The sequence below is a fragment of the Pleurodeles waltl genome, chromosome 10, assembly GCF_031143425.1.
Source record: "Pleurodeles waltl isolate 20211129_DDA chromosome 10, aPleWal1.hap1.20221129, whole genome shotgun sequence".
NCBI lineage: Eukaryota > Metazoa > Chordata > Amphibia > Caudata > Salamandridae > Pleurodeles > Pleurodeles waltl.
Genome location: NC_090449.1, coordinates 845,750,422 through 845,777,995, shown reverse-complemented (window position 1 = coordinate 845,777,995; position 27,574 = coordinate 845,750,422).

Genomic DNA, 27,574 nt, shown 5'->3' with positions numbered 1-27,574 from the left:
TGTGTAAAGTGGAGATGCAAATTAGGCAAATTATAATTGGCTAAGTTAACCTACCTATATGTCCCTAGTATATGGTAGGGCATGTAGGTTTAGGGACCACAGCATAGGTAGTGCACCCACAGGTACACTGCTGAGGTGCCCAGTGTCCTTTTAAAGGCAGGCCTGCCTTGCTGGCTGTTTTAAAATTAAAGTTATATGCAAATTCTACTTTGTAATTAAAAGTAGTTCCAAAGTCTTAAACTACCTTATTTTTACATATAAGTCACACCTAAGGTGTGCCCTATGTGCCCCTAGGGCTGGGTGCCATGTAACTATAAGCAGGGACTTGATAAAAGTAGTTTTATACGCCCTGATGAGGTAAAAACAGCCAAATTTGTTTTTCCCTCATTGTAGTGAATGGCCTTCATAGGCTAGAATAGGGAGACTTTATTTTAATTTAAAAAGGCCCCTTAAATGACAGATACAAAGAGTTTGGTATCAAATTAATTGTTATAATAAACCTCACAACTTCCAGTTGTTGGATTTAATATAACTTGTTCAGGTAAAGAGTTTTTAACTTTACCTGAAAAGTTGCCAATTTCAGCCCTGCATTGTTTCTGCTGCTGTGCTCTGATTGGCCAGCCTCTTGGAGCCTGGCCAGGCTGCCTTGATGAGGTGTGAAATGGCCTGGCTTCACACAAAGAGATGTGCCTGTGGGAGGGAATCTCCCTTCAGCAGATGGTGAGGCAGGAAGGGGGAGGGCTGCCAAACTAGCCTTCAAAAGCAGAGAAGGACATTTGGAGCAACCCAGCAACACCCCCACATCCTGCAACCCCAGACAACTAGGTGCCCCCTTGATTAGATTAGGAGAGGGCAGGAGAGGGGTGTATTTATGATTTTTAGCCACACCAGTGGGTGGGCTCAGCCAGATGTAACCTCCAAAAATCATTTTCAGCCATGATGGATTTTGGAAGAATGTTGCCTCCTGGGATTGATTTTTGCCACACTTCCCAGGAAGTGGTCATCACAGGGGGAAGGACCCTGCACCTGATTGGAGAATCAGGACCCCCCTGTTTTTCACCCAGGAGCAAGGATAAAACTGGCATACATGCACCCACACCTCAGATCTCCATCAGATGCCAACAAGGAAGAACCAAAGGAGAAGAAGGAGTGCCCTGCTGGACCCCTGGCCTGCACCTGGAACCTGCACTGTGAAGGACTGCACCACCTGCACACTTGGGCTTCACCACAAGAAGGACTTTGCCTGGTTTCAACTGGTTCAAGGAGGGACTCCCTGTTTGCTACAGGTGAAAAATTGCTTACCAGAGTCCCCTGCACTAACTCCTGAAGAAATCAACTAGCTGACTACTGCCCTGTGGCCAAAAAGGAGTTTGTGCCATGTGTATTCTGGAAGTTGTAGTCCACACCCCCAAGGATCATCTCAGAGCTTCTGGACCCTTGGGGTGAGCTGTGGACCCCAAAAGAACCTTAGAAGAACATCTGGGAGAAGACCCAGAGGTTTGGAGAAGTTTGGAGAACTTTTGAAAAAAAGCTCCATAGAGGGACCAACCCGCCGCAGCAACTCTAGCCGGCTTGCCTCAACCGCGACCCGGCCTGATTTGCGGGTTCGTTCCAGTGAAGAAAATCTCCAAAAAAGAGACTAAGGCCCTCATTCTGACCTTGGCGGTCGGCGGAGAGGCGGCGGTCGGACCGCGAACAGACCGGCGGTATTAAAAATGGCATTCTGACCGCGGCGGTCACCGCCGCGACCGACCGCCACTTCCCCACTCCGACAGCCACGGCGGTCATGACCGACGGGCTGGAGTCTGCGCACTCCGGTCCGGCGGTCGACCCAAGACCGCCAACGGTATCATGACCCTGCTTACCACCGTGGTTTCTGGCGGTCGGGAACCGCCATGCGAACCATGGCGGTAGGCACTATCGGGGCCAGGGAATTCCTTCCCTGGCACTGATAGGGGTCTCCCCCACCCCCCACTGCCCCCCCGAGTCCTCCCCCCACACCCTCCACCCCCCTGCCACCCCCCAGAGGTGGTACGAACCCCCTCCCCACCCCCACCAAGACATGCACATACACGCACCCCGACATGCACACACCCCCAACATGCACATATACACACCCCCTACACACACACATACACAACGGGGACACATACCCGCACACATACATGCCGACATGCGCACCCGCCGAACTACACACATTGCCCATAGGCACAGCAGCACTCCCCGCCCGCATGCACGCACTCACACACCCCCTCTACACACTCACACGCACACCCCCATGCACGCACACATCACACAACAGCCCCCCACCCCCTCCCGTCACGGACGATCAACTTACCTTGTGCGTTGGTCCTCCGGGAGGCGACGGGAGCCATAGGGACGTGACCGCCAACAGAAGACCGCCAACAGAAGACCGCCACACAGAAATGTGGGTCGTAATTCTGGGGGCGGTGTTCTGCTGGCGTGGCGGTGGAGGTTGACCAGTCTCCACTTTCCCGCCGACCGCCAGTGTGGCTGCTGGCGGTATTCCGGCGGAACGCTCCCAGCGGTCGGAATACGCGCAGCGGCATACCGCCGCGGTCGGCGGTCTTTACCGCGGCGGTAACTCGGCGGTCTTGCGAAAAGACCGCCAAGGTCAGAATGAGGGCCTAAGTCCGAAAGTACTAAGTTGACCGGGACCTCTTAGCCAGCGTATCCGAGGAGGGCTCCAATGACATCGGATCAAGATCCAGGTTTACCCCGGTCAAAGGATTTTCACCTTGAAAAAAAACGACTACGTCCGAAGGTAAAAATCTCCACCGAGGGCTCCCGCGACGCGTATCCGTTGAAGGGTTCCAGGAGGTTGGATTGGACTGGCAGGTTCGTCCCGCTGAAGAAAATCTTCAGAAAAACGACTAAGTGCGAAGGTAAACTTTTGACCGAGGCCTGGACTACTGTCAGTGTGGGTAGGCTAGCCAGATCAAGCTCCATGGTTCCCTAGTTTTATGTCAACAAAAACATTTTGCAAACATCATTGCCAAGCTACCAAGGGTTGAGCTGGGTTTAATTTACTGAGACCTAACTGGACTTAAGTAGAGGTTAGTGGCCTATTGCTAAGTGTAGGTACTTACCTGCCCTTACCAATAACCCATTTTCCAACAATATTACATGTCAGACCAGGTATTTTGTGCACTAATATGCTCAAGTGGTATGAATAATGTTGGGGTATCTTCAGGCCCATAAGAGGCAGAGTGTTGGAACACTTAAGAGCAGTAAAAACTGGGGTCTCAAAATATCCTATTGTGGTACATATGGCATTATGTGAAAAAGGAGGTGCAATCTAGCATTTCTATTTCATGGTGTCAATGTGGTACACACAAACCCACGAATGGGTGCTAGAGAACTAAACTGATGTAGGCCCTCATTATGAACTTGGTGGTCTGGGCCGCCATGCCGGCGGTGGAGGTAATTACCACCACCAGCATGGCGGTTCAGACCGCCATATAATAAATGTGGCAGAACCACCACTTTTGTAACTCCGCCACTGCCAGGCTTCCACCACCAGGCAGCCTTGTGATGGCAGAGTTACATATCTGACAGGCTGGCAGAATGGGTGACTCAGGGCCCCATGCACAGCCCCATCACGCATTTCACTGCCTGATTTACGGGAAGTGAAAAGTGCGACGGGTGCTGCTGCACCTGCGCACTGCTACATTGCTGCTGGCTCAATTTGGAGCCGGCATCAATGTTCAGGCTCTGCATTCAGCTGGGCCAGCTGGTGGATACACTGTTTCCGACAGCCGGCCCATCTGAATGTTCTTTATGTGGCCGCCTGGGGGTTCTGTGCTCTGGCGGTCTTTTGTTGACCGCTAGTGCCGAACTCAGCAGGTTTTCCCACCCAGTTCATAATAAGGACCGTATTTTGGAAGCCCGATGGGTTATGAAGTAAAAGTAGTAGAGATGATTTTGAACATAGACCATGAGACCATGAGTTACAGTATTTGTTAGGTAGGAGATTAGGTTTTGACACTTAATGAGACACTTAACATACTGTTGGATACATGATGGAACTGTACACTTTGAAGTTCATTAATGCTTGATACTTAGGGGCCAGATGTAGCAACTTCCGCATTTGCGATTCGGAAATTGCGAGTCTGTGCGACTCGCAATTTCCGAATCGCAAATGCGGATGCAGAACGGTGTCTCAGACACCGTCTGGGACTCGCTATGGGGTCGCAAAGACCCACCTCAGAAATATTAATGAGGTGGGTCGCATTTTGCGACCCCATAGCGAGTCCCTGCACTCACAGGGATGGTGGCCTGCTCAAGTCAGCAGACCTCCATGTCTGTGACTGCTTTTTAAATAAAGCAGTTTTTTTTTATTTATTTTGCAGCCCATTTTCCTTAAAGGAGAACGAGTTGCAAAATAAAAAAAATAACGAAACCATTTGGTTTAGTTTTTTCAGAGTAGGCAGTGGTCCATTGGCGGTCACAAAGCAATTCTGCATTGCAATGTGAGTCGCAAATAGGAAGGGAACTACCCCTTCCTATTTGCGAGTCTAATTCACAATTTGCGAGCCGGTACCGACTCGCAAATTGTGAATGTGCATCGCAGAAGGCTTTTTGCATGGCGCAAACTGCGATTTTCACAGTTTGCCCCATGCAAACAGCTTCCTACATCTGGCCCTTAGTTTGTATTTTAAGTGATGCAATAACTAAAATGGGATATAGTAATGTTAATATGGGACAAACCTTAAAAACATTATCTAAGAAATGTGAAGGCACAATAGAGTTAGTGGATTTCTTACCTTAGGTTTATTGGAACCTCATAATAAATTCATTCTGGTTTAATTTAAATAAGGAAGCATTGACTATACATGAGGATACAATGGGGTACTCAATCAGGATTGTAGTAGTATACATGAATACATTTTATTCATGGAGACATGTTCATATGAAGATGGTGCACATAAGCATGGTCAATATTATGTGTATGTTGTGGGTAGTGAGCAATGAATATTGAATATATAAGTTAAGGGATACAGGTGCAAAATTAAGAAAAAGTGATACAATGGAACACAGTAAGACAACTTGCTGCACTGTGGTGCGTGACAGGGAGACAGGAGGAATGAGCAATATCTACTAAGATATGACACATTCCTGCTCTTTCCCTGTCCTGGCACACTGAGTGCTGCCTAACACCAACACAGGCACCATTATACCTTCCTGCACAAAAACAAAAGTTTGAGGCATTTTTCTCTTTCTACTTGTGCTGCCTAATACTGCACAAATGCCTAATGTAATTTTTCTTTGGGGATCTTAATTGTTCTTACCTATGTCAAATGGAAAACCCTTGTAAGTGTCCTCCTCTGGAATGCCGTGGGTGTTGCAGACTACAACCATCCCTTAAAGATTATACGCTGCTTAAGATACCCCAACTGCCAAAGACCTAAAGAAGAAAAGTGTTTTCAGTTACGCATGTGAAGAAAGAGAAACGTAGAGGAATTCCCTCAATATAGCCACTGCGACAGTGAAAATCTGCCCTTGTGATGACAGCACTAGTATGGATACCTGAAAAGGAATCTCTCTAAATGATTAAAAATAAACAGATCTCCAAGAATTGTCTAAATCGCCCGTTGGTCAACCAGAATAAATATCAATGATAGTTGGGTCCTGAGAAGCTGAATTCAGAATTGTTTTTCACCCACCAAAACATGTGTCGACTGGTTTTAGGAGCGATCCTAGCCCGTAACACAACAGCGGCTGACATAGAAGATCTTTTCCCATTGAATGCTTGGTGTAAGTAGGATGTAGCTGGGATTGGTAGGAATGGAGCATGTTAGAGGATATATCTTGGAAGTAAGAGAGTGGATTGAAGGCTGGGGGAGATAATGATCTATGTAATAATATTTTAATATGGTGTACTGTTAAAGGTTTTTATGGAAAATATAGAAATATGGTTTTGAGCATATTCTTGATATGTGAGGAAAAAAGTAAAGATGTGATGACTCTGAGAAATGTAAATAAAGTTTTGAATACATGCTGAAAAAGTACAGAAATATAAGTTTGCAAATGAAATATAAAAATAACAAATGAAAATGATGAAAATGTTCAGGTATAAATTGTTTGAATTTCTCTTTGGTCAGACCACCATGCACTTTGAGCTATTGAGGAAGAAATGCAGCTTGTGCGGGATCTTGTGTTTTGCTTATGCTGAATACACGCATACCAGAGAAATGGTTGGACCTCCAGCATACGCTGGGAGGTATATTGGGATATGTGGTAGAAGATGTATTTGGCACTATTTTAATGTTAGGAAACATGTTTTGATTAGGTTGAGTAGCGAGTATGTATATTATGTTTCATAAATTAATTTAGGAGTAGGCCTACTGTTGAGCTGACTCTGAACACATGGAGTACATTTGTGATGATATTGGTAAGCATACTGCAGGTGACACGGTTGGCGTGATGCTCATTCTCACTATGGGATAATTATAGGATTATTATTTATTTATACTTTCATATGTCCTTTTTTTAAAGATATAGAATTGTATATTTCAGAATTGGATCATTTTGGAATTTTGAAAGTCTATGGGGGTCATTACGACTTCAGTGGACAGCCGAAGTCTCTTGGTCAGGTTGCCGCCAGTGCAGCCACCTTCCCGCAAGTCCCAGTAGGAGTTTCCCACTGGGTCAGCGGGCAAAAATGGCGTTTCCACCCACTGGCCCAGTGGGGAAAGGCCTACAATATTGACACCAGCTCATAATAGAGCCGGCGGCAATGCTGTAGTGTGTAGGATGCAGCAGCAGACAGTGAACATCACAATGGGGCTGGCAAGAGGCACCCCTGCACTGCCCCTGCATGGGCAGTTCAGGGGACCCCCTATGGCAACCTGTACCCCTTCTCCGCCAGCTTTTATTTGGCGGTGCTACTGCCATGTAAAAGCTGGCGGAGAGGGGGGTCGTAATCCAGAGGGCGGCCCTGCTTGCAGTGCTGCCCTGGCGGATTAGGACTGCCAGCACCTCAGCTCCCCCTGTGGAAGGAAACTGGTGGTGCTGGCAGTCCGATCACGGCACAACTGTCCTAGTCATAATGTGACAGTCATACCACCGCCAAATCAGTCGGACCACCACTGCAGTGGCAATCAGACCACCACTGTGAGGCTGCTGGGGTCATAATCAGGCCCTATGTTTCATATACTGGGAGGTTGGGATTATACACAATTAGTGAAAACAGAGGAGAACATTTTTTCTGGGTTATTGTGTGGCATATTTATATAAAGATTACCCTTTAGAGACTATTTTGTGGCATTTTGGTTGTTACGGCACACTCAGGGTGATTTGGAATGTTCAGAGAGCATGAAGATTGTACAGTTAGACTGGCACATAGGAGAAGTTGTTGTAATCTGATTGATGTAGTTCTACATATTGTATAATAAGAGCACTATCAATGCACCTATTTGTTAAGGGGGCAATGACACTCTTTCTGTACATGGTTGATTGGCTACAAGGCGTAAAGGTTCTTTGTTTTGCAAAAAAGATGCAGAATAATTATACTGTACTGTATGAGTTCTAGCCCTGGTGAAGTTGGTTGATGAAACACATATTACCTAGAACATGAATAACTAGAATGGAGGAGCTGTATGGCTAAGAGCAATGCCATTGAATAAAGAAGATTCTAAATAATTATTGGACTTTGGATTTGTTTTGAAAATCTACTCTCAAGATATAATTTTGTGCACTAAGGATACAGTTGTAATTATAACCTATTGATTTTGACTCCATGCCTCATCAACTAAGATAGCTTCACTGGACTTTGAGTCAAAAACGAACACTTAGTAAAAACGTGTAAACTAGAAAGCATTGATTTTCCTTAACAAATAATAATTTCCATGTGTGCTGTATTGCTCAGCTGGAAGAAAAATATATAACCAAAGTTAAACTTCCAGATAACAAAGTTCCTCTTTCTTCTACCCATACAAAGCTGTAAACTGATTGGCTCAATATCAGAACATAACTGGGACCTAAATCTACCTTCTCCTCAAAATCTCTACATTTCACCCTAGGTTCCAAACTCAACTTAGACACCTAAATAAATGTAAGAAAAAAGAACACTAGATATAATCTCAGAATCATATAGAACATCAGACTCTTCTTCCATGAAAAAAACTGAAGAAATGAATTAAAGTGATGAAAATTTCCATTACTGAATACCGCAATGCTTTAATGATATGCATCTAAGACCCATCTTGCACAAATCAAAGCAGTCCTTCAACTTGTAGTATATTTCATCTCTAGGACAAGAAACTCTGATCACTCCAGACAAAACTTCATTGAATTGGCTGCTTCTAGAAGCATAAACCACCTACAAGATCCCTAAATTACTTACTAGGCATAACATACGTATACCACAAAAATACCTGACTAACAAACTGAACTAAGCTGAAAGTAGCGGGCACAAAAGAAGCAGGGAAGGCCTCCCATCATTTCAACCTTCCCAAGAAAGACTCAAACATAAAGCTTGCCTATGGGGTGTCTAAAGATTTGGTATTCCTTCCCCAACTTAATTGTGGCCACCTGCTTCACATTGTTAATGAGCAGCCTGATGAATCACCCAATGTCTCTCTGCTTACTCCAAGCTCTTGCAATATGTATCCAACATCTGTTTCAGAACAGCCTGAATTTCTGTATAAATGCAACCACTGCCTATCTACTTTTTCGTTGCATACATAGTATGTAGGTATTCCTAAACACATATTTAAAAAATGTGAAGTACTCTGGCACACTTATCTAGGACCAAGACAACTTTCAACAAACATCAATCAATAAAATAAATAAATACATAAACAAATAAACGGATAACTAAATAAATAAATGAAGGCAACATTGATTCAAAAGCAAATAAATCTACTGCTTGAAGTCATGGGCCTCAGCAGAAAACTAAGGAATTTGGGAAAAATCCCCCCAGGTACCACCATACAGAAGTGACACATCCTATGCTTCAGTGACTACAACATTCTCTTCAAAAGTATAGCAAGAAACAGATTGCCTAAAATAATATAGGCCTGGTTAGTTTTTTTTAGACATGATCAAATTATTTAAAAAACAAGCAGTGGTTGATTTCATCAACAAAGTAGTTACCATGATTCACCTTAGTGGAATTAATACCTTTTTTACATGTTCTCTATACTTTACCATGTGGAGACTCTGTAGTTTGGGGAAGATCTCTGCAGGATTGTAAGAAATGAGGTCTCTAGTTGCCAGTCAGTATGCACTCTGTCCAAGCAGGGACTCTCACTCTAGTCAGGGTAAGGGCGATACACACCTAGGATAACCCTGCTCACCCCCTTGGTACCTTGGCACAAGCAATCAGACTTATCTCAGAGGCAATATGCTAAGTATTTGTACCAACACACACAGTAATACAGTGAAAGCACTACAAAAGAGACACAACACAGGTTTAGACAAACAGCCAATATGTATCTAAATCAAGCTAGACCAAAACAACAAAAATCCAACATACACAAGTAAAGTTATGAGGTTTTAAATTAAAGAGTCTTACTCCATAGGAAACAATGGATGCATTGATGCTACAAAAAGTACCTGGTTTGCATCAAAAATAAAGCTGCAAAGGTGAGCGAGCATCGGTAAAGTCAGCGATGCGTTGATTCCATACTCGCAAGTTAGGCCGTGCATCGTTTCTTCTCCAGTCGGGCAGGGTATGTGTCAATTTTCTCTTCCGCAAGAGAGCGATGCATCGATTTTCAGACAGACACATTGATTTTGATACTCAGGGATGATGCATGTGAATTTCGGCTGCATAGTGATGAGGAACGGTGCAGCTTGGGGGTTGCGTTGATTTTAGCAACCACAAGTGGGTGTTGTGTTGTTTCTCCAGCCACAATACAAGTGATGCGTTGATTTCCCAGCCACGATGCAGGTTGTGCATCGATTTCTCAGCCGTGATGCAGGTGTTTACATAATTTTTACAGCTGCGTTGCAGGAGGTGCATCAAATTTTCCCCTGCACGGGTCCTATGTGTGTATTTCAGCCTTTCCACCAGCTTCACCGTTCAAGGGCCCAGGGACTGGAGTGGGCATCACTTGGCAGAGTAGGAGTCTCTGCAGAGAGTTAAGGTGCTGGAAGAGGAAGTCTTTGATGGCCCTGAGACTTCAAAACAGGAGTCAAGCTCAGTCCAAGCCCTTGGAGACGCTTAACAAGCAGGAATATGCCACAAAGTCCAGTCTTTGTCTTCTTTCAGGCAGAAGCAGCAACTGCAGGCCAACCCAGCAAAGCACAGTCACAGGCAAAGGGGCAGTCCTCTTCCTCCAGCTCTTCAGCTCTTCTCCTTGGCAGAGATTCCTCTTGAGTCAAGAAGTGATCTAAACATCAGGAGTTTTAGGTCCTCTACTTATACCCCTTTCTGCCTTTGAAGAAGGCAAACTTCAAAGGAAAGTCTCTGCTGTCCACAAGATCCTGCTTTGCCCAGCCCTGTCCCAGACATACACAAGGGGGATGGAGACTGCATTGTGTGAAGACAGGCACCTCCCTTTCAGGTGTAAGTGTCAGCTCCTCCCTTCCGACTCTGGCTCAGGGGACTCATCAGGATATGCAGGCTACACCCTAGCTCCCTTTGTGTCGCTGTCTAGTGGAGATTCACAAACAGCCCAATTGTCAGTCTGACCCATACATGGAATACACAAGCAGGCAGAGGCACAGTATGGTTAAGCAAGAAAATGCCCACTTTCTAAAAGTGGCATTTTGAAACTGACAACTTAAAAACTAACTTTACAAGAATATGTATTTTTAAATTGTGAGTTCAGAGACCCCAAACTCCAATCTCTATCTGCTCCCAATGGGAAACTGCACTTAAAAGATATTTAAAGGCTGTCCCCTTGTTAAACTATGAGAGAGATAGGCCTTGCAACAGTGAAAACTGAATTTGGCAATATTTTACTGTGAGGATATGTAAAACACATTAGTGCATGTCCCACCTTTAACATACACTGCACCCTGCCCGCTGTCACAAGAGGTGGGAGGCTTGCATTCTGGAGGTAGCCTATCCAGAGCCTGATAGGTGTTTGAGGGCAGCATAGCAGCCACAAGGGGGTGAGTACACAGCACATTTCTGGCTGTCCTATTGCCAGGTGATTGGGTGATCTTCTAATTGCCCCCCTGACAACTAGGGATGAGCCATATGTCACACAGTAGATGGGAGATTGTTTGTGTTGACATGTCATGTGTATCAAACTGATATGCCTTGCCTTTTGGAACTGAGACGCAGCACACAACTGGGGGGAATCCTCAAAACACTTGCTCTGCAGTGATTTCACATGTGTTCGGGTACAGGCATTAATCCACAGACAGACACCAGGGTTGGCATGTCCAAAATGTGGATATTGATTCTCTTTGGGAAAAAGGTTGTGGGCCTTCTATTAGTCCTTGCAAGTTCTGTGTCTCTCCAACATGCAAAGGACAGATGGCTCCTACAGAAACACTCAGAGAATGTCATTGTTATGGGTGTCAGACATTAGTGGTGGCCATCCTGGAGCTTGCTGATTCATTGTTTTGTGTATTATGGGGACATCTCTCCCTCACATATTGGCCGTGACATCCACAGTGTTCCCTTCAATGCTACTTGTGAGGCCTAACTGAGTAACATTGATACTACCTCCTTGACTCTATTGGGACAAATGTCAATTTGTGAAGTGTAAATTGTTGATATGTTTCCAGTGTGACATGGGTATTTCCATGTCACCTACTCCAGGATATTGTACTTTTGTAAACAACATAGCAGGATTTCAGTGCATCATTTCTCATTGTTGGTTCACTATGTGTGTGCATGACCTTCTGTGGGTTATGTGGGACTGTACTTTACATTAGGATACTAATTTTTGCAAATAGATAACTGAGGTCTGCAGCAAGGGGCACAGCTTTGAGGGTGAAAAGATCTCCTAGTTGTTGTATGGTTATTATGGACATTATGTACGACTTCAGACATACAATTGTAGTTGTCTGAGATCCAGATTTTCCTGTGGGCAACTTTAGAAAAAACAGATGGCATGCGTGCATACGTTATGGCACATGTAAGGGACACTTATGTGGAGTGTGTTGCTGGGGCCTGCTTGACATAATGGTATTGTTTGTCAATCAGGGTTGTGGTTGAAGTGTTACCATGGACAGGTGATGACCCTATTTTTCTTTGTCTTTGCATTTTTGGAGCCGAGTGGGGAAGCATCCAGCCACGGGACCTCAGGTCAAGACACAACTGACACAGAAGGACCCAGGCCAGGAGGGCAAGGGGAGTGCCACGGGGAGATAGGGACATCATCTTCATCATCAGAGTCTTCATCCAGTCGCCACTCCCTACTGGTGGCAGACCCATCGGGCACCCGAGTACCATCCTTGTCCGCCACCCCCTGTTCTTTAATCGCCCTCTCTGTTGCTCCCCACCAGGTTACGCGTGCCCGCTCTCCTAAGAGGTTCGGTATCTCCTTTGATGCAGGCACCTCTGCCCCGGCACCTCTTATCCCTGCTGCCCTCAGTGAGGAGGTTGTTGACCTCATGAGGATGATCTCTGTGGGTCAGTCAGCAATTGTGAATACCATCCAGGGATTGAAAAATCAGCTACAACAGACCAATGCATTCCTGGAAGGCATTCATGGTGCAATAGCTGGCCTACAGAGATCTTTTCAGGCTCTGGCCTCCTCAATGATGGCAGCCAGTCACCCCCTCCTACTGTACCCACTCAAAATCCCTCTTCCCACTCCAAATCCCCACTCCCTTTACCCACCGAAGGCACACAGACAAATCCGCAGACATCCACCTCAACACCCAAGAGTAGGTCACACAAACACAAGCACCACAAAACACACCGGTACACACACAAACAACAGTCACTTATAGACACAACAACATTCACTACTTCCCTGGACACTCCCACCACCCCCACCATCACAGACACAACATCAAGCATACCCACGGGCACAACACCAACACTCACTGACACACCCACTGCACCCATCAAACCTGACCCACAGACCCACACACATCCACCACTAGCTCCATAACCACAGACACCACAACTACAGACACACATATATCGACCACATCCAGCCAACCCACAGTCACCACCCCAACAGGCATACACACATCTGCCACTCCCACATCCCCCAGCATCTCCACCTCTTGTCCCACAAGACACACAAACAACCACACTCACCCACCCAACAGACACCCACCACACATGAGCATACCTCACAGAAGCACGCACCCACAAGATTCTCACCAACACAGCCTACGACCATTCCCTCAACCTCGAAATCCCAACCCCATTCTGATGACCGTCCCCGTGTGTCAAATAAACTTTTTTTGCATGAGCTTAACATTTGCCCTGTTACCACCCGTCCCAGACCCAGAAGGGCCCCACCCAGCTCCACCCTGTCCCTTCCACCTCCAAGGTCTCCCCTGCTCACCCTGCAAGTAATCATACCTCTCCCTCCAAGATAAAGCTCACCCCTCCCAAGAAGACCATGCCTCCCAATCCCAAACCCACCTCCCAAATCCTATTCCCCACCCCAGATAATTCCTGAGATGCCTGCCTACCTCCTTGATGCCCCTTCATGTGGAGGTTCCCTGGCAGTAAAAGGACTCAAGTGTGGGCACAGTACTGTGCACTTTAAAAATTGATGGACTGGCTAATGGTCTTTGACATTTTCAAACTGTTTTTTTTAATAAACTCAAAGAGTTGTTTTATTTTGAGTACTCCTTTGTCCTACAATTCCTTTTCTAGCTTTAAGTTGTTCCTTTTTTTTTTTTTTTTTTTTATTTAGAACACTCAGCGGGTTACATGTTTACAACATAAAAGAAGAGAAACAAAAATAAAAAAAAGTCGTAAGTACATCAATGTTGTCATACAGGGGAAACATGCATTCTATTCTAAATCAATAGTCATAGTTTCTGCTTTTAAAGATCTCATATAAGATTACTTATTTAATTAACATATTCTCGAGGCCCCGAGAGCCATGCAGAAAGGGGTGCCCAAACTCTGGTGAGTCTTTTACCGGCTGCTGCTCCTTTTAGTTCATACAGGCTATTCTCCAAGTGATACATAGATAAAAGTAGTGAAAACCATTGATTAAATCGTGGGGGGTCTACATCACGCCACAGAGATGCTATGCAGCTGCGAAATACCGACATTGCTATGAACAGAAAATATCTATCTCGACTATTACAGACTGCATGATCAACTCCCACCAAAACCATTTGAGGTGTCAGATAGATAGTCTGTTTCAAGATTTTCTTCAATATATCGGATATCCCGGTAATCAGACTTTCCAGTTTTACACATTGAAAAAACATATGACAGAGATCTGCATTCGGGCAACCACATCGTGGACACATGATTCCCATCGTTTTACCCCAGCTCGCAATCTTAGCAGGTGTATAATATAAATTATACAATACCATAAAATGTTGAGCTTGCGGGCTCGCAGACAATAAAACAGTCCGTGCCATTTCCATAGATTCACAAACCTCTATCTCTTTAGCTCCAACCCGTGCTTCCAATTTTTTAACAAGTAAAACCCGGTCGTCCAATATAGCATTTAAAAGCAGCGGATACAGGTTTTTAATGCCGCAGCTAGTGGGGTGTCGTGAAACTTCCATTAATTTAATCTTGTCTATGTGCCAACCTTGGGTCATACTAGTTAGTAGAAAAGCGCTAATCTGTAAAAATTTTAAAAAGTCTGTTTTTTCCAGCACAAATTCCACACTCAGTTCCTCAAATGATTTGAAGTGGCTGCCAGAATGAAAAAGGTCCCCGACTTTATGAATACACCGGTTACTCCACCTCAAACAATGGTGGTCTTTAAATATCGCCGGAAACGTGGGAGTATTCCACAAGGGAGTGTAGTAGCAGATTCGTCCTATACCTATCTTGCGCTTAACCTGGGTCCATGCCTTAAATGCAGCATAAATTACCTTAAATTTAACCTTTTTGTAGTAGCTGGGTTCCAGAATCCGCAGAAAGACTGCATCTGCTTCTTTGCCCAAAATCAGGGTATATATCGAAGGGAGAGCATCTTGCCGGATCTATCTGTGACATAAAGGGGGCCATTCTGACCCCGGCGGTCTAAGACCGCCGGGGCCAGGGTCGGTGGGAGCACCGCCGACAGGCCGGCGGTGCTCCCAAGGGCATTCCGACCGCGGCGGTAAAGCCGCGGTCGGACCGGCAACACTGGCGGTCTCCCGCCAGTGTACCGCCGCCCTTTGGAATCCTCCAAGGCGGCGCAGCTAGCTGCGCCGCCGAGGGGATTCCGACCCCCCCTACCGCCATCCAGTTCCCGGCGGTCCACCCGCCGGGAACCGGATGGCGGTAGGGGGGGTCGCGGGGCCCCTGGGGGCCCCTGCAGTGCCCATGCCCATGCCACTGGCATGGGCACTGCAGGGGCCCCCGTAAGAGGGCCCCTACAAGTATTTCACTGTCTGCTTGGCAGACAGTGAAATACGCGACGGGTGCAACAGCACCGGTCGCACCTTCCCACTCCGCCGGCTCGATTACGAGCCGGCATCCTCGTGGGAAGGGAGTTTTTCCCTGGGCTGGCGGGCGGTCTTTTGGCGACCGCCCGCCAGCCCAGGGAAAAACTTAGAATACCCTCCGCGGTCTACTGACCGCGGTGCGGTATTTCGGAGGGGGGAACTCTGGCGGGCGGCCTCCGCCGCCCGCCAGAGTTAGAATGACCCCCAAAGTGTCTGTGCATACTGAAGCACTGCTGCCAGATAATAAAGTTTAAAGTTGGGAAGTGCCCACCCCCCTTTCTCTCTAGGAAGAGTCATATAGTGGAAAGCCCGGCGCGGCTTTGTATAGGACCAAATGAAGCTATTAACCAATCCCTCTATTAGTTTGAACCAGTCTTGCCCAATCTCTAGGGGGATTGTTCTAAAGAGATAGAGTATTTTGGGTAGAAAGACCATTTTTATCACGTTGCATCGTCCCATAAGTGACAAATGTAGATTGTTAATGCGAGCGAGATCTTTCCTAGTCTTTGTTAAAATCGGGCCCATGTTTATTTTCACAACTTCGTCAAGGTTTACTGTGAGTTTAACACCTAAATATTGTACCTGTGTCAGCACCCGCTCATCCTTAAAATATATTGAGTCGTTCACCAACATTTGGCATTTACTTTTGTTAAGCAAGTAGCCAGATCTTTTCCCAAACTGCAGGGCTTCCTGCTCTATTTCCAATATAGCAGTCCTGGGGTCCGTGGTCACCACCGCAATATCATCTGCATATGCTAAAATCTTAGTACACCCTCCTTTCAATGAGACTGGAATGATCCGATCATTCCTGATCATTCTCCTGATCAAGGGGTCAATATATAGCGCAAAAAGCAGTGGTGAACACGGGCACCCTTGTCACGTACCTCTCTGGATACTGATTGAGGTCGACTTTAGCCCGGCAACTTGTATCGTAGCCGTTGGTTTGTGGTAAAGTTGTTGAATTGCTTTAACAAACCCGGGACCGATGTTGTTTTTACGCAAGACAGACCATAAAAAGGGCCAGTGAACCCGATCGAAAGCTTTTTCCACATCTAGCAAGATTACTGCCATGGGAAGCTTGGCTGTTGCACTAACATCAAGTAGCGTGATGACTCGTCTTATATGGTCTGCAGTGCTCTTCCCCGGGATAAAGCCATGCTGCCATGGAGATACTAAACCTGAGATTACCAAACTCAGGCGACTGGCAAGTATTTTAGCATAAATTTTGGCATCACTGTTAATTAGAGAAATTGGGCGATATGAACCAGGCTGCGTGGGTTCCTTATCCTTTTTCAAAAAGACTACTATCTTAGCCTCCCCCCAGGAGGCCGGTTGAGGAGCCCCTGCTTGTACTTCAATAAATAAATTAAGCAGCTGTTTACATATCTCCACAAAAAAAACTTTGTAGAATTCCAGTGGAATTAAATCCCCCCCTGCCGCCTTCCCGCTTGCCAAGGCGCGAGTTGCTATCTCCAATTCTTCCAATGTCATAGGTACTTCTAAAGCTGCCTTATCTTCCTCTCTTAACTGATCTGATATCTCATTGCCCATAGCATTGATCCCTTCCTCTTCTTGGGGCTGTTCTTCCTGGGTATATAATTTTTGATAGAATCATCTAAAATCGTCCATAATCTCTGGACCGTTGTGTACCATCCGCCCCTCTTCATTCACTAAACTTTTAATGTTCCCAAATACCTGCTTTTGTCTTATTCTTAAGGCCAGCTGTTGGTCCACTTTCCCACTATACTCATAGCATTTTTGGCGATATACTAAAAATTTTGCAGCAGCCTTATCCATAAAAATCTCAGTGGCTTCTGCCTTAATGATATTCCCCTCACACAGAATGTCTGCGATCTCTACTCCGCTACGGATCACTTCCCCTAGTCGCTGCTCTGCTTTAACCAGCTTTGTCTGAACTAATTTTAACTGATCCATGCGTATTTTCTTCTTTCTTAACCCATAGCTCAGGGTTTCTCCTCTGACAGCAGCTTTGAATGTATCCCAAACTGTCTGGCAAGAAGCGGAGTCCTGATTTATCTTAAAGAATTCCGGGATCCATTCCTTCATTTTTTGGATATACCCTGGATCGGCTAATAGTGCCCTATCAAATGTCCAAGATCTAGGCTGCGGGCCCTTTCTCCCAATCTCTAAAGCCAAAACCAATGGGTTGTGGTCTGATATGATTCTAGGAAGTCTGTTGATCCTTATTTGGTTTTGTAGAAAGGCTGTCACAAAAAAGTAGTCTAACCTGACTAATTTCTTATGCGGGGCAGAGAAAAAGGTGAACCCTGAGTCCTGCGGGCAACACAGCTGCCAGACGTCGATCAAGCCATGATTAATGGCCAATGATTGAAGTGCCCTAAAAACTTTATTCTTTCTACCCAGGTAGGGTGTTTGTTCCTGAATGGGTTCTTTATTATCTAAATGTATATTGAAATCTCCACACATTATGATAGGTGTTGCCCAGGTCGCAAGTTCTAAATTAAGCCAATCCAGTATCTCTGGATCATCTGTGTTGGATCCATAAATAGAACATAGAGTGAACCTTAGCCCCTTAGCCGAACATTCCAACAGAACCAGCCTGCCGAGTTTATCAGCGAATTGTTTATGTATAACCAAAGTACTGATCCGAGTTAATATCGCGACGCCTCTTTGTGTAACTGGGATATGTGTTTCCTGCATACAAATAATATCGACATTCCATGACTTGAAAACCTCTCCTTCAAGCTGCCGTTTTTTGTTATTATTGAGCCCACAAACATTCACTGTGGCAATGTGTATTTCACTTAACTGTCCTATTTTCATGGATGTTGGTCCTTCTGGCTCCCCTGTATGCCCCATTCAAATTTGCTGCTTTCACACCCTGTCCCTTTTTCCACTGATGAGAGCTATCCCCACTCCCCCTGCTGTGTGTCCCATTATCCTTTTTGTCCCTGTGACCCCCCACCCTCCTTTAACCCACCCCCCGACCCTTACCCCTACAAATGGAATCGCAAGGCTCCTGAGCCTGTAAGATGGTATTTGCCAGTCCCGCTCCCGTTAGCCCACCCATACGTAAAAAAAAACCTTCACACATCTATTACCAATCCTTACCCGCGGCCCCTCTTCTTCACACTCCCGATCAAAACCCTTGACCAATAAACAATTCAAAGAGAAAAAGAAAAGAAAAGGCCAAAAAGAGATACATGAGAAGAAAAAAATATATAAAAAAATATGGGAGAGTAGAGAGCGGAGTGCGGGGGGAGTTTACCTACCCCCAATCAGTATTGCATACATTTACATACATTTATATATAAACGGCTATTTACGGCAAACCCTCCCCCCCCTTCTCCCGTACCCCCTGCCCTTGACCAGTTTTCAATTGCTGTACATATTCTCCTGCTTTAATTTCTGAGAGAAAAAATCTTATAGTTGTTTTATAAACAACTTTTGGAAGTGCAGGGCTTAACAAGTAGGCTTCCGCCCCCAACTCTTGGAATTGAGCAATCATCTGCCTGAGTCGCCACTGTCTCTCTACAGTGGCATGTGCAAAGTCTGGCCTACTAAAGAATGATACACCCTCCACCATCACCTTTGAATTGGGGCGAGCTTTTTCAAACACAGCCTGTCTCAGTAAAAAATTACCAAAATACACTATAATAGCCCGTGGATAGCTCTGGTCTCTACCGGCAGAGGTCAAGGCTTGTTTTTTCCTCATTAGCGGAAAACGGTGTGCTCTCGGAATCTCCTTTTCCCAATCCCACCCAATCAGGTCTGGGAATTCTTTCTTAAAAAGTAAAGCTATGTAGGCCCTAGTATCCTGCCCCTCAAGGTCCTCTGCTATACCCAAAATCCTCAAGTTATCTTCTGTCCTTGTGTCGTCGTCTGTGCTGTTGCTGCTTTCACTTCGATTTCCAGCTCCTCAGTTCGAGTCTCCATGGTGGCGATGCGTGCACCAATGTCCTGGCAAGATTTGCCCACTTTTTTAATGGATATTTGTAACTGTCTGTTTGCTGCTTTCGTTTTCCTGCTCTCCCTCTGCGCCTGTTCATGATTCTGAACCATTGTCCTGTAGATAAGATCCAACGAGGGAGGCTCTGCAGGGCCACCCATGGAGGGGGGCACTAGAGTACTGCAGGCCGAATCACTTTTCGAAAAAGCCTGTTGGGTGGCCGTATAGTCCCACTGCATTTCACCATCCTCCTCTTGAGGCTTAAGCGGGTCTCTCCTGAGCTTGGCCCCTGAACTACTCCTAACATCAGTTTGCTCGACTGATTTTCTTCTACATGTTGAGTAATTGGATACCCAGATACTTGCTGCAGAGCTACTCTCAATATCTGAGTCTGTTAAAGGGATTTCTTCGTCTAAGTCTGAGTCTCTAGACTGATCGGAGAGAGAAAAAAAGTTTTCTGCTGTATCTAATGGCCCCTGATCAATGTTTGCTGGTTTTGCCTCTTTCCCCCTCTGGACTGGAGCTGGGGGGTAGTCTCATATGTCGTTGGGGACTTGGCCATACCCTCAGCTTGTTGCGAGTTTAACTTGCAGCTTAACGTACAAGGTTGTTTTTCATATTTCTCTGGATTAGATTCCTGAGGCCCCTGATTTGAATCTTTGAGTTCCTGCTCAGATAATTTCTCACACCCCATTGGGGGGGGGGGGCACCACCTCCCCGCTCTTTCCTGGACTTGTATTATCAGTCTCTCGACTGGGTGGCTCCCTTCCCCCTGCATTGCATATAGGAGTGAGTACTTCAAGAGATGTAGATGCAACAGGTACCTGCTCATCATTGACTCCTGGCACGTTAGATTGCGAATCACATACAGCCTTTTCCGTGGACATTTGCTTAAGCCGCATCACGCTAGTAAACATTGTTGGAACAGAGTACCTGGTGTCTTTTTCCATGTCGGTTGTTTTATGCAGGCCCCCTTTCACTTGAGGATTGCTGTGCTCCTTCAATCCGGGTACCGGTAGCTTTTTGTCCTTTCTGGTTCCTCCTGGATCTTGGTTCTGCCATGCCCGTAAGGAGCGAGGGGTCCTACTTAACTTCGGCGCCATCAGGGCATCCCACACACCCCACAAGCCAGCCAATGTTGCCAAAAAACGTCGGGGGTCGCGCTCGGTCGAGAGGAACAGGAGTGCGGGTCTAGGGCGAGCGCCGCGCTCGCATCTTCTTGCGGGGCCCTCCGGTGCTTGCCGACGCGGCCACGATCCTAGCAGGGGCCACCAGAAAGCCGTGAAGCGCCCGCAGCGGTCCGTGCTGCAGGCGCACAGCGTCCGCGGCATCCGCGGCTTTCGTGGGTGAATGGGAGCCGCGTGTGATCTGGAGGTGGGCTAGAGCGTTAGTGGCGATCAGCCGGGAAATCCGGCCGCCATCTTGGATTCCTATACCTCGAAAGGTCAGCTTTAAGTTGTTCCTGAGTGACTTTGGTTGTGTGCCTCCAGCTGCGTGTGTTTGAGCCTGCTTGCTGCTCTGTGTGCTGTTGGTTGCAGTATGTGACTTTGTGGGCAGAGCTGGTGTCGCCCCAAGATAAGGGTATATGTTATGTGTATGTGTGTGTAAATGCAATGGTGGTGTCATGGCATTGTTTACTGATTGGTATCAACATCACAGCGGTGCACCCTCTAGGGCCCCCCACTAGCTGGTGCTCATCATTAGGACAGGGACCATCCATATGCCCTCATGTTAAAACATCTGATAGAGGTTGTGGCAAAGTGCATGGTATACTATCAGAACGTTGGTGGCTAGTTTGTCCAAAAATCAGGAATTGCCTTATGCATAAACCTTCACTGCGTTATCATTAAAATTGTTGGTATTAATTCAAGAATTAGCGCATTATACGTGCACTGTGTATTGTTCATAGAATTATGTAATGACTTCAAGTGCCAGTTATACTTGTTGCGGCCATCTCGGGCGGGGCACCTTGGGCGTGGCACCTCAGGCGGGGCACTTCTATTTAAGCAGCCCCACCCAGTTACCGGTGCTCACTATTCTGAGATGCTTGTGTGAACTGGGAGCTTTGGTGTGGTGTTCCTCGATGCAGACTTCTTCATGACAAGCGGTTTCTTGTTCCTGCCAATCGCTTTGGATTTCCTTGTTTGGGTTCTGAAGCAGAGTGTGCTGTAAACTCGGGACGCTAAGAAGGATGGTGGTTTCTTCCACTATCCGTTTTCTGTTGTTACTTAGAAGTTATTTGAAGTTGTTTTCTCCTTGAGGCATACTTATCTCTGGCAGTCATCTGTTGATACATAAGTGCTGCTCATAACAGGTCGAGTGCAAGCTATTGCCTCTGTTTGTTGATACATAGTTGCCGCTACACGGAATCGCTTATTGGCGACAAAAGAAGAGAGATATATTGGGTAGCTCTTGATTTCTAAGGTGCTCTAATGTTTTGATGAGCTGCTAAAATAATACTTTTGAACGCAATGGAATACATTTAAGCAAATAACATGATTTAATGACATGAATTGACATCATGTTTGTTGAACTTCTTGAAATGTGAGGTAACATTTCTTTTAGTGAGTTTCTTGCTAATCCTTCATTTCTTGAGATCTATGAAAGGTACTAATATTCTATTATTACTGAAACAACTGCAGGATTTATGGTCTACAGATTTCAAAGAATCTATGGTAGATATTTCTTGTTTGTATATGCTTTTTATTTCCACAGGTCTCCTTCCCAGTTGTTCCTTTCCCTAATTCCCTTCCCCTCACTTGGCCACTCTAAAATTCAGCGCTGTTTTAGCTAGGAGAGTTGGAAGTGCCAGGAGGTAGGCCTATTGGCAACGACGTGTACACCCTGAGGATTTGGTCTCGCGGACAGAGCTGCCAGAGGTATGATAAGTATTTCTTTTTGTGCTGACCAATATGGGTATGTATGGTGTTAGACTTGTCCCCCTGATGTGTCTAATGTATTCATGTCATGTGTCATCTTGAGTTTTGTTTGTGCAGACATGGAGTGTGTTCTGTTGTGCTAACTGTATTTGCATTAGACTGTGCATGTGTTCATTTAGGTGTGTGTCCATTGCAGCTAGTTCTTCTAGAGGTATGTCCCATGCTGTGGGAGTTGTGTGTGTTTTGTTGACTTGCCCTTCCCCATTGTGCAGATGTGTAGGACATTTGGGTTTAGTATTGCTTGTCCCTAAGACCCAGGTAGAGCCATTTCCTGTGATCATGTTGTTTGAGGGGCCTGTTCAAAGTGATATATGTCCCAGTGCAGTCTCCTTTTCTGGATGGCCCAGATGGCCCCATCAAACTTGTGCAGTTTTAGCTGGCATGGTGCTCTTTGTTTATTTGTCTCTATGTGTGTTGTGCATGCCATTGTCCTTCCATTGTGCTGTGATGTGTGTGTATTTTGCAGGGCTGTTTATTGGTGGTGTTGTTTGTGTCCCATGTCACAGCAATACATATGTGTGTTGTATGTGAGGACAGACCTTGGCCAATGTGGAATGTGAATGTGTGAGTTGTATTTCTATGTTTGCTGTAGGTGTGTTGTTGATGTATGTGCCAATGTTGTATGTCCTTCAGTCTCCCTGTGCCTGAGCTGTATAGCAGTGTGTATTTGTGTAGTGTTGCAGTGCAGTGTGAGTGTGCTTCTCAAAGTGAGCATATTGTGACTGTACATGTCCATGTTGATGTATGTTACTGAGTGTGTGTATAGGTTGAGACGTGTACCCGCTGCGTGGCGTACCCCCTCCCATTATATGTAAGCTGGTGCTACAAGATGTTTTTAAGGTTAATGATACAGGTAGGTGTGTGACTTACGGTTGTTGGCGTCCATGGCAGCATTGGTTTTGTTCTCTTTTGATGATCAGCAGCAGTGGCATGACGTTTGTGAAGGACTCCATGGCGGCAGCGGACATATAAGGCTGCCTGCAGGTGAGTGTCTCCCTTTATGGTCTCCTTTTCCGCCAGTTTGTACATGGTGGTTGGACCTCCACAGTCACATTGGCAGTGTGCAACTTCATAATGAGTCCAGTGGAAAAAGAGCTCCACTGGCCTGTTTGTGCTTCCTAGTGATCACGGTGATCTGTGCTGCCTGACAGTGCTGGCGGACCATTGGTGGTCTTTTGTTGGTCCGTCAACACCACCATGGCAGTCACAGGACCATCAAACTCATAATCAGGCCCTTAATTTTCTATGCCATTGGGGTATTTTTCGTGCCACATATACCATGTCCTTACAAGAACGTTAAACATGTTAATTGGAGATTGGCTAATTTTACTCTTTTTTAAAGGTCCCAGAACATACACTGGGGACTGTCCAGCTGTATAACAGTGTACATAGCTCAAACACCACCAATGTCCGTCAGTAAAAAATGGTCATGCAAAAAGAGAGATTTTCTCACACTGTGATTCTGTAACCTGAAGTGTCATAGTTATTTTGATGACTATGCCTGTCTTGCTTTGCTTTTTCCCAATTAGAATTAACCTCCATTAAAAGAATATTAACCACGTCCTTTACTGTCCATTAGATTGTAACATCTCTCCTTCATATGTCAAAGAATCCAGGCAAAATGCATATGATTGCCTCATAAGACTTGTATATACCTTTGGATTGCATTCTAGGGACATAGAATAGGGCAGATATGCATTCATTTCCTGTCGCTATATCCAGCTGTGTCGGTGCCTATACTTTGTGACCAATAAATCACAGGAAATTGGTCTTCATAAGACTTACATGTGTTACTTAAGTTTCTAATCCTTATTATCTAAGATAATCAATTAACAAACTCATTAATGGTTGCCATTCCAAAATTACTTTATTGGACCACCAAACTCGTAGTGAGGCCATTAATACTTTACTCTTCACTCCTTCAGTGTCTAACAGCACCTTTGAGACCTCCTATTGACGTACAGAATAGGTCAAGTGAACAAGTCTAGCTATGTCTAGAAAAGTCAGGAAAATGCTTTAAAAAGTTGCTTTCTCAGTTCTGGTTGGTTAGTAGGGTAGTTTGTTAGTTTGTTCTAGGACCAAAAGACCAAAGCTAGGCATTCCATTATACATAATTAATAAGTCTTAGCAGCAACATGATAAGACTATTAGCCGGAGGGGCGTGTCTTGGCACAGTACGAATATGGCCGCCTTCATCGGAGCTCCATGACCACGGCGGGAGCCGAGAGAGCTGGCTCGTGTTCTCGGGCATATTTTATGAATCCTGAAGTGAGGAAAAGTTAGGTGAATATGCATGGAATGCATTATTCCCCTTAAAATGAGTTGAAAGGTATTTTTTATGCCCTATTTGACTGACTTACATGGCGGTCGTTTGAGGAACTCATTGGGACCGCCATTTTGTTTTTTTTTCACCTCACAATTTCTTTTTGTGCTTTATACATCGCTGTCTCAGAGATTCTGTTTGCCCTTTTTGGCCTAAAAGTGTATGTCTATGCTTTCTACTCATCATATCTTGATTTTTGGAAGATTTTGTCCAGTTTATGTTGTATTTTGGTCTACTCTCTTTTCTGAGGTGGAACCTTACTTCATAAAATATATGTTTTACTACATTTTGGGCAGAATTATATATTTTAGCTTATAGGTAGATCTAGGAAACTTCAATTGACTAATAACAAAGTACAGAGCAATAAAAGTTCCAATAATATTCCTTTATCAAACTCATTTGCTCCTTTGTCAAATATGGAAAGGACAGGGGCTACTACTCTCAATGCTACATCTTCAATACCTATTTCTCTGTCTAATGTTGTTAATAAAGTATTGTCCAAGCTTCCAGTAATGGTTTTGACGTCCACGAATAAGAGAGCTAAAAAGGATCCTTCATCTCCCATTAAAGTTGTAGATACCATATCAATGGATCTACTTCTTAAGGAAATAAGGGCTCCTAAACCATGCATGGAAGATAGAAATAAACAATCACAAATATTGGACGACAAATGGTCTCTTGTGGAGAACAGAGTTTTGTGTGTGGAACGAAGAGTGGAAGTGCTTGAAGACTCAGTTGCGTCTATTAAGTCCCTACAATCTGAAGTTACTATGTTGAAGAAGCATGCAGAAGATATAGAAAATCAGAACCGAAGAAATAATCTACGTATTTATGGTCTACCTCAAGACCTTGAAGGTTCAGACTCATCTTTTTTTCAATCATTTCTGGCCAAAATTCTGGGCCTGCCTACTTCTCCTGCTTTAAATATACAAAGAGCGCATAGACTTGGTCATCCTTCTCATTTGGCTTTGACATCAAAGAAACCAAGAGGAATAATACTTTCTTTTTTGGAGTATGTAGACCTGCTAAAGGTCCTCAGAGCAGCAAGAGCTAAAGGTCGGATCACGTGGTCAGGTTCCAATCTCTTCTTTGCTCAGGATTATGCTGTTGACGCCAGACAAACGAAATTCATTTCTGGATATGTGTCCGGCATTAAAGTCGCTTAATGCTCGATATGGTCTCTTCCATCCATGTTTGTTCAGGGTGACTTACAATAATAAGACCACCACATATGAGGATCCAGTATTACTTAAGCAATTTATTGATTCTTGTAGTTTCAATGGATACTTTCAAAATATCAGAGACTTGACTATTGCATTAATTTTTGTTTTTCTTTTTGCTCTTTTTTAACAGATATACCCATTACTGATTCATTTTAAGAGTGTTAGATTATCTAAGGGATTTGAATGTTTCCTATTTTCCTCTCTTTATAAATCTTCATTCATTAACGTACCTGTCTTTTGTGGTAGCAACCTGTGTGGCCGGGTCTCTCTTCCCTTCCGTATCTGCGGTCGTGGAGTGAAGGTTGCGTCGTCTTCCCTTTGTGGTTTCACCACCCTCATGTTGTTTTTGTCTTATAGGAATGTTTTTATTACTTGTTCTGTGTTTCTTCTGTAGTTTTAATGTTTCCTTCTATAATATATCCTGTTTGTTCTTTTCTGCTTCATCTCCTCTTCTTTTACTATTTTTTCCTCCTTCCCTCTCATCATTTATATCTTCTCTTGTTCATAGTTCTATTCTTCTCTTTCTGTACATCAAATTATTTTTTTGGGTTCAATGTCTCCATATTAATAATTGGTTTATATGCATTAATTCATGGTTATATTACTTATTCATTATATTAAATGACAATTAGATTTCTTTCATGGAATGTTAAAGGTTTGAGATCCCCAATAAAACGTCAAAGAGTTTTAACACATATTTTAAAATTGAGAGCTGATATTGCCCTGCTCCAAGAGACTCATATAACAGGTGATGAGGTAGCCAAACGTAAAAGACAATTGATAGGTCATGTTTTTGCATCTCCGGGTACAGGGAAGAGAAATGAGGTTATTATACTGTGTCATAAAGCCTTGAACATTTCTGATTTTTCTCAAGAAATTGATGAGATGGGAAGATGGGTTATAGATTCAATTAATATTAATAAAGTACCTTTAACTATATTTAATGTTTATGCTCCAACCCAACCTGAACAATCTTTTTGGAATGAAATATTAGCTAAGTTAATTACTCTTTGGGATACATATTTAATTTTTGGAGGAGACTGTAACATGGTTACGGATCCTTTTATTGATCGTAAATCCAATTCTAGATTTGTACCATCCACCATATTTTCACAGTTTATCTCTATGATCAAACAAAAAGCATTAACGGATGTTTGGAGATTGTGTAACCCCACATTACAGGAATTTTCCTTTCTTTCCCCAGTACATTCTTCCCAATCGAGGATCGATTATTTGTTTCACAACATCTTGTACAACACGTTTTGAGTTCGGAAATTGCCTCCATATTAATTTCAGATCATGCTCCAGTGAGTATGGATCTTGATATTATCGCACATACTCAGCCAAGTAATAGATGGAGATGTAATAATTCATTACTTCTTGATACTAATTTTTACTCAGCTTTTTGAGAAGTTTGCCACATAATTCTTTGTAGAAAACGATACCCCTCGGCTATCTGTTCAGATCATTTGGGATGCTTTCAAAGCAGTCTCTAGGGATTTTATTATTTCTTATGTTGCCAATAAAAGGAAAACGGCTAATAAAAAATACTTATTTAATGCATGGTATCAAACCATTAGAAAACCTATATTACTCTTCCAAGTCTACAAGTTGTCTTAATGAATTACTTCAAGCTAAA